This window comes from Coregonus clupeaformis, chromosome 18 (assembly GCF_020615455.1).
Source record: "Coregonus clupeaformis isolate EN_2021a chromosome 18, ASM2061545v1, whole genome shotgun sequence".
Classification (NCBI taxonomy): Eukaryota; Metazoa; Chordata; class Actinopteri; order Salmoniformes; family Salmonidae; genus Coregonus; species Coregonus clupeaformis.
Window position 1 is genome coordinate 21,785,611 of NC_059209.1, and position 7,543 is coordinate 21,793,153.

Here is a 7,543-nt window from a genome sequence, read left to right on the forward strand (position 1 = left end):
TGCACGTACAGACAATTACTCTGTGGCAGAGCAACGAGCCAAATGGGGGGTTGACACCTCCAATGTTGAATCTGATGAGGAACCAGCGAAGAGGGCGGTGACTAAACCAATCAGATTCCATGTAGAGCCACCTGGTGAGGATTTCTTAACTGCTCTTATTCCATTGTGTGTATTACATGCATCAGGAAGTAGATGAAATAAATGTCTATGTTTTTGTATTGTGCTTCGTAAGATGATGATGGAAGTGAAGCACTCCAGAAAAAGACAAATGAACCCAGACAAGCCCAGCTTACAGTGCCCCAGCTTCCACCAGCCCCTAGTGGTAAGATCCTGCATTAGGCTACTAGGTCATTAAATGTATAATCAGCAAGTTGATGGTAGGTTTGACACACATTCAAGTATGTGGGTGAAGAAAAGCTTACAGTTAATGCAAGTACTAGTCTTAAATTGAGACGGCATGAAATCATAACCTAATGACAGTTGATATGACAAGAAATTACCACACCCATCTGATCTTGACATACTTGATTATTAGTCACATTACCAAAGTGTAACAGTTCTTTTTATTTTTTTTATTAGCAACTTCAAGAGCCACTGTCTTTGAAAAGACCCTACAAGGTACATAATGTTTGAAGTCTGATAAACAAGCCTACTTTCTCAAAGTTCTGTTCCCACCAACTGTATGGGATGAACAGGAAAATCTGTTAAATGTGTACTGTAAATGTGGTAACGGTTTGACATCTGTGATATTCTCTGAAGTTGCAGATGCAGAGGACTTAAGGCCATGTGCCACCTCAAGCCAGAGCGACAGTAAGTGTCTGGTTGTAGTTTGTTAGGGTAAACAATTGAATTTTATGAAGTATTATAGCTTTACAAACATTTACATTTACATCATTTAGCAGACTCTCTTATCCAGAACGACTTACAAAGCCACTCAATAGAATACCATCACATTTCTGCATATTAGGTTATTTAAAGTCTTATTACTACTTTGTGCATACTGTTAGAACTTTCCAAATACTTGTGGTGCTGTGTATGGGTGAAACTTGTATTTACAACAGTAGTGAAATCACCCTATTCTTCTGGGGTAAAACACAAGTGTGATGCAATGTTTGTAAATATCTGTATGCATTTGCCATCAAACTAAAAGCATTATTTAAAACAAAATTATGCTTAGCATCTATTTTTGTTGGGATTCATTAACCTTCCCACTGAGCTCCTGCCTGACATCCCTTCACTTTTGGTTCTGTGCCAGTTTCAAAAGCATGCAAAGTATGTCTTAATTTTTTTCCTTCTGTTTTCTCAGTTAGTCCAAGTGGCAGCCAGGAAGAAGCTGGCCAAGACAGAGCATCAGAATCAGGTTTCTTTAGCCATCAAGATATTGATCTCGAAATCGTAAATGTAGAAAGTTTAAATAACAGCATGATTTTTTACTTATATTTTAGACCAAGAGCTGCCATCCCTGCTTGATGAGCCTGTGGCTTCTGAGATGCCCGCTGGATACATTAAAGGTATATTATGCTAGCCTATATGTTACAAAATGTTGCTTCTCTTGTATTATCAACATCAATTCCAAATTGTATGGCTGTCAGCAGATATATGGTTATCAATAACTACTAATATATATGAAGGGTGGATATTTTGATCGAGGTATTTCACATGGCCTTCATACATGTCCTGCCTGGTACTCATGGCTTGTATCGTCACGCTGCTTGCAGCTAAACTGTTGAGTCTTTATTATTTTGCCGATCTTCAAGCAGTGGAGATGAGGATAATGTTGAAACTGTAGATGATCCGTACAAGACTGCTCTGAACCAAGTTATGGAGGCCATAGAGGCCCGGCAGCCAAAGGAGTCGGAATCCTTGGGGCAACTTGAAATGCTGCAAAACCCAGCAGAAACAAATGAGGAACTGAAGGATATCTGTGAAACACTTAAAGACTCCCACTATCGAAAGAAAATGGTAGGGATGGCCATTTAAAATGTATCTGTTTGTAGAAAATGTGAAATCTACATCAAGTAGTATTTTAACAGCAATTGACAAAAATAAGTTAGCTGTTTATCAAGAGCCCCTTGAATGCGTCCAGATTTGAGAGAAGATTGCAACCTGCAATATTATTGAATCCAAATATCTTAATGTCAACGAAATGCAGTTGTCATACAGTGGGGAGAACAAGTATTTGATACACTGCCGATTTTGCAGGTTTTCCTACTTACAAAGCATGTAGAGGTCTGTAATTTTTTATCATAGGTACACTTCAACTGTGAGAGACGGAATCTAAAACAAAAATCCAGAAAATCACATTGTATGATTTTTAAGTAATTAATTTGCATTTTATTGCATGACATAAGTATTTGATACATCAGAAAAGCAGAACTTAATATTTGGTACAGAAACCTTTGTCTGCAATTACAGAGATTATACTTTTCCTGTAGGTCTTGACCAGGTTTGCACACACTGCAGCAGGGATTTTGGCCCACTCCTCCATACAGACATTCTCCAGATCCTTCAGGTTTCGGGGCTGTCGCTGGGCAATACGGACTTTCAGCTCCCTCCAAAGATTTTCTATTGGGTTCAGGTCTGGAGACTGGCTAGGCCACTCCAGGACCTTGAGATGCTTCTTACGGAGCCACTCCTTAGTTGCCCTGGCTGTGTGTTTCGGGTCGTTGTCATGCTGGAAGACCCAGCCACGACCCATCTTCAATGCTCTTACTGAGGGAAGGAGGTTGTTGGCCAAGATTTCGCGATACATGGCCCCATCCATCCTCCCCTCAATATGGTGCAGTCGTCCTGTCCCCTTTGCAGAAAAGCATCCCCAAAGAATGATGTTTCCACCTCCATGCTTCACGGTTGGGATGGTGTTCTTGGGATTGTACTCATCCTTCTTCTTCCTCCAAACACAGCGAGTGGAATTTAGACCAAAATGCTCTATTTTTGTCTCATCAGACCACATGACCTTCTCCCATTCCTCCTCTGGATCATCCATATGGTCATTGGCAAACTTCAGACGGGCCGGACATGCGCTGGCTTGAGCAGGGGGACCTTGCGTGCGCTGCAGGATTTTAATCCATGACGGCGTAGTGTGTTACTAATGGTTTTCTTTGAGACTGTGGTCCCAGCTCTCTTCAGGTCATTGACCAGGTCCTGCTGTGTAGTTCTGGGCTGATCCCTCACCTTCCTCATGATCATTGATGCCCCACGAGGTGAGATCTTGCATGGAGCCCCAGACTGAGGGTGATTGACCGTCATCTTGAACTTCTTCCATTTTCTAATAATTGCGCCAACAGTTGTTGCCTTCTCACCAAGCTGCTTGCCTATTGTCCTGTAGCCCATCCCAGCCTTGTGCAGGGCTACAATTTTATCCCTGATGTCCTTACACAGCTCTCTGGTCTTGGCCATTGTGGAGAGGTTGGAGTCTGTTTGATTGAGTGTGCAGACAGGTGTCTTTTATACAGGTAACGAGTTCAAACAGGTGCAGTTAATATAGGTATTGAGTGGAGAACAGGAGGGCTTCTTAAAGAAAAACTAACAGGTCTGTGAGAGCCGGAATTCTTACTAGTTGGTAGGTGATCAAATACTTATGTCATGCAATAAAATGCAAATTAATTACTTAAAAATCATATTGTGATTTTCTGGATTTTTGTTTTAGATTCCGTCTCTCACAGTTGAAGTGTACCTATGATAAAAATTACAGACCTCTACATGCTTTGTAAGTAGGAAAACCTGCAAAATCGGCAGTGTATCAAATACTTGTTCTCCCCACTGTATATGCCATATGCCTATTTAGTGTTTGGATTGATTTCCCAATTAACACTTAACTTATCTTAAGAAGAAATGATCAGCCTCTGCCTGTTTACACAAGTTTTAGCCCATGATTACATGATACACTACAAAAATGATTTCTCATTACTATCAATCAGAACTGTATGGCCAGCTGTTTTAGCTGAGGAACACACAAATGAGTGGGAATTATTTTTGTATTATTTAATTTTTTATCAGATCCGATACCCAACCCTCTGCTGTGGCCCGGACCTGGGCTCAGGAATCAGACGAATGATGAAAATTGGAGCAGAGGAGCTGTGGACAGGCTACTCCTTGAAGGGCAGGAAGGGGAAGAGGGCCTTCAATGAGCTATCAATCTATGATGCTGTCACAAGTAAGTAAATACACAAGTTTAGATCGTTATTTATTATTATTTAGTAGATAGTATTATTGGTCAAGTGATGGTAAGTCAAATGTGTATTTATTAACATTTCAAATGATTTAAATCAGTAACAAGGCAGTTACAAACTAAATGTGATATCCTACCACCTGTTAAGATCGGAGTGAGAGGACAAAGGAAAGGTGAAGGAGAGAGGTCTCATGGCCAAAACTGCCTATGAGGGACGAGAGGGACAATACCCAACCTCTGTGGAAAAGTAATGATATGACATGGGATGTACCATTTCAATTATTTTTCACAACATAGGAGCGTCCCTGAAAGCACACCCCAAGGCTACCTACCAAGAGGTAGATGACAAAATAGCAGACGCTCTCAAACATGCACCAGCTAGGCTCAAGAGTAATAGAAAGGTATGATAAAAAAAAAAAATGTTTACTTCACTTTAATCCAGTCGGTCAGTATAGGTAAATTATTGTGCTAGTACAAAATAAATGTAGTAGGGAGTCAATGTTGAACCGGCATTTTGATCAATTGTTTACGGAAAATAATGACCAATTTGTGTTATTGTGACTTTCAGGAGCGGGTCGAGGAAGCGCCAGTGGATGAGGATGGAGCAGCATTACCTGAATAAACATAAAACATAGTTATTCACTTTTAGCTTTAAGCAGTTTTACAGTTCTTGATTGGAGTGCAGTGTTCATGTTTTTACTGACTTGTTATTTTGTGAGATTGCTGTGATTTTGTTTACGACTCTATTGTGATACAGTTAAAAAAAGAAAAAGAAAAAAAAGACCCTCTTATTTTCTGGAATTTTGCATATTTCGTCAGTGGACACCTACCGTCAGGATACTGTGTATACAGTTGAAGTCGGAAGTTTACATACACCTTAGCCAAATACATTTACTCAGTTTTTCACAATTCCTGACATTTAATCCTAGTAAAAATTAATTTAAGCTTTTATTTCTTTCATCACATTCCTAGTGGGTCAGAAGTTTACATACACTCAATTTGGTAGCATTGCCTTTAAATTGTTTAACTTGGGTCAAACTTTTCGGGTAGCCTTCCACAAGCTTCCCACAATAAGTTGGGTGAATTTTGGCCCATTCCTCCTGACAGAGCTGGTGTAACTGAGTCAGGTTTGTAGGCCTCCTTGCTCAAACACACCTTTTCAGTTCTGCCCACACATTTTCTATAGGATTGAGGTCAGGGCTTTGCGATGGCCACTCCAATACCTTGACTTTGTTGTCCTTAAGCCATTTTGCCACAACTTTGGAAGTATGCTTGGGGTCATTGTCCATTTGGAAGACCCATTTGCGACCAAGCTTTAACTTCCTGACTGATGTCTTGAGATGTTGCTTCAATATATCCACATACTTTTCCTTCCTCATGATGCCATCTATTTTGTGAAGTGCACCAGTCCCTCCTGCAGCAAAGCACCCCCACAGCATGATGCTGCCACCCCCGTGCTTCACGGTTGGGATGGTGTTCTTCGGCTTGCAAGCAACCCCCTTTTTCCTCCAAACATAACGATGGTCATTATGGCCAAACAGTTCTATTTTTGTTTCATCAGACCAGAGGACATTTCTCCAAAAAGTACGATCTTTGTTCCAGTCATTTGCAGCAGAGAACTGGAAGGAATGGCGGCCAAAGGAGGTGTTGGCTTTGGGGATGACCAGTGAGATATACCTGCTGGAACGCATACTACGGGTGGGTGTTGCTATGGTGACCAATGATCTAAGATAAGGCAGGGATTTGCCTAGAAGTGATTTATAGATGACTTGGAGCCAGTGGGTTTGGCGACGAATATGTAGTGACGGCCAGCCAACGAGAGCGTACAGGTCACAATGGTGGGTAGTATATGGGGTTTTATTGGGTACTGATGGGATACGGCAAATAAGTTATATTCTTCAAGAATCAATGGATACAGTGCCTTCAGAAAGTATAATATCCCTTGACTTATTCCACATGTAGTTGTCTTACAGCCTGAATTCAACATGGATTAAATATATTTTTTTCTAACCCATCTACATACAATACCTCATAATGACAAAGTGAAAACATGTTTTTAGAAATGTTAGCAAATTTATTGAAAATAAAATACAGAAATAGCTCGTTGTTAAGATCATTTATTAACTAACTATTTCAGTGTCTCTGTGCGTCTCCCAAAAGGTTGTAAGGCTTTTGGATCAAGAAACGGACAGAGATCCCAGACTGCAATAGCCAGGTCTTTATTCAGAGAATTCTGTTATCACAATTTCAGAGTCCATCTTTTATACACACACACACACACACACACACATGTTCTTATCATAGTCTACTCCCTGCTCGGGCAGGCTGCATTCCTCAGTTATCGCCGTTCTCACAATATCCTGCAACAAATTTCATACTCTCTTCCAAGCCTAACGGTTTCTCTTCCTCTTCACCGTCCGGCCCAACTCCCACTCACATTGCCAAACAGCAACACAATGTAATCTCAACTTGCCCTACGCTCACACATGACCGGGTAGTAGATTCTAACACACCTCACACAGTTTCGGAGTGTAATAATTAGTCACTACCAAGAAAGTACTAATCATACTTAAAACAAGAACATTTCACAACTCTATTTAAGGGTGGAACATTTAGTCATTACTTTTAACCTGTATATATATTTACATTTCTATATCACTCGTTTACATACAGTGGGGGAAAAAGTATTTAGTCAGCCACCAATTGTGCAAGTTCTCCCACTTAAAAAGATGAGAGAGGCCTGTAATTTTCATCATAGGTACACGTCAACTATGACAGACAAAATGAGAAAAAGAAATCCAGAAAATCACATTGTAGGATTTTTTATGAATGTATTTGCAAATTATGGTGGAAAATAAGTATTTGGTCATTAACAAAAGTTTCTCAATACTTTGTTATATACCATTTGTTGGCAATGACACAGGTCAAACGTTTTCTGTAAGTCTTCACAAGGTTTTCACACACTGTTGCTGGTATTTTGGCCCATTCCTCCATGCATATCTCCTCTAGAGCAGTGATGTTTTGGGGCTGTCGCTGGGCAACACAGACTTTCAACTCCCCTCCAAAGATTTTCTATGGGGGTTGAGATCTGGAGACTGGCTAGGCCACTCCAGGACCTTGAAATGCTTCTTACGAAGCCACTCCTTCGTTGCCCGGGCGGTGTGTTTGGGATCATTGTCATGCTGAAAGACCCAGCCACGTTTCATCTTCAATGCCCTTGCTGATGGAAGGAGGTTTTCACTCAAAATCTCACGATACATGGCCCCATTCATTCTTTCCTTTACACGGATCAGTCGTCCTGGTCCCTTTGCAGAAAAACAGCCCCAAAGCATGATGTTTCCACCCCATGCTTCACAGTAGGTATGGTGTTCT

The 7,543-nt window shown here is 40.8% G+C and overlaps 1 long non-coding RNA gene across 1 annotated transcript; it reads left to right on the forward strand.

Annotated features, from left to right (window-relative positions):
- The first annotated feature begins 779 nt into the window (after nucleotides 1-779).
- LOC121550882 lies at nucleotides 780-1,511 on the forward strand. Its single transcript, XR_005996997.1, has 3 exons — nucleotides 780-810; nucleotides 1,307-1,360; nucleotides 1,446-1,511. It is a non-coding gene; the product is annotated as an uncharacterized LOC121550882 (long non-coding RNA).
- The last annotated feature ends 6,032 nt before the right edge of the window (nucleotides 1,512-7,543 follow it).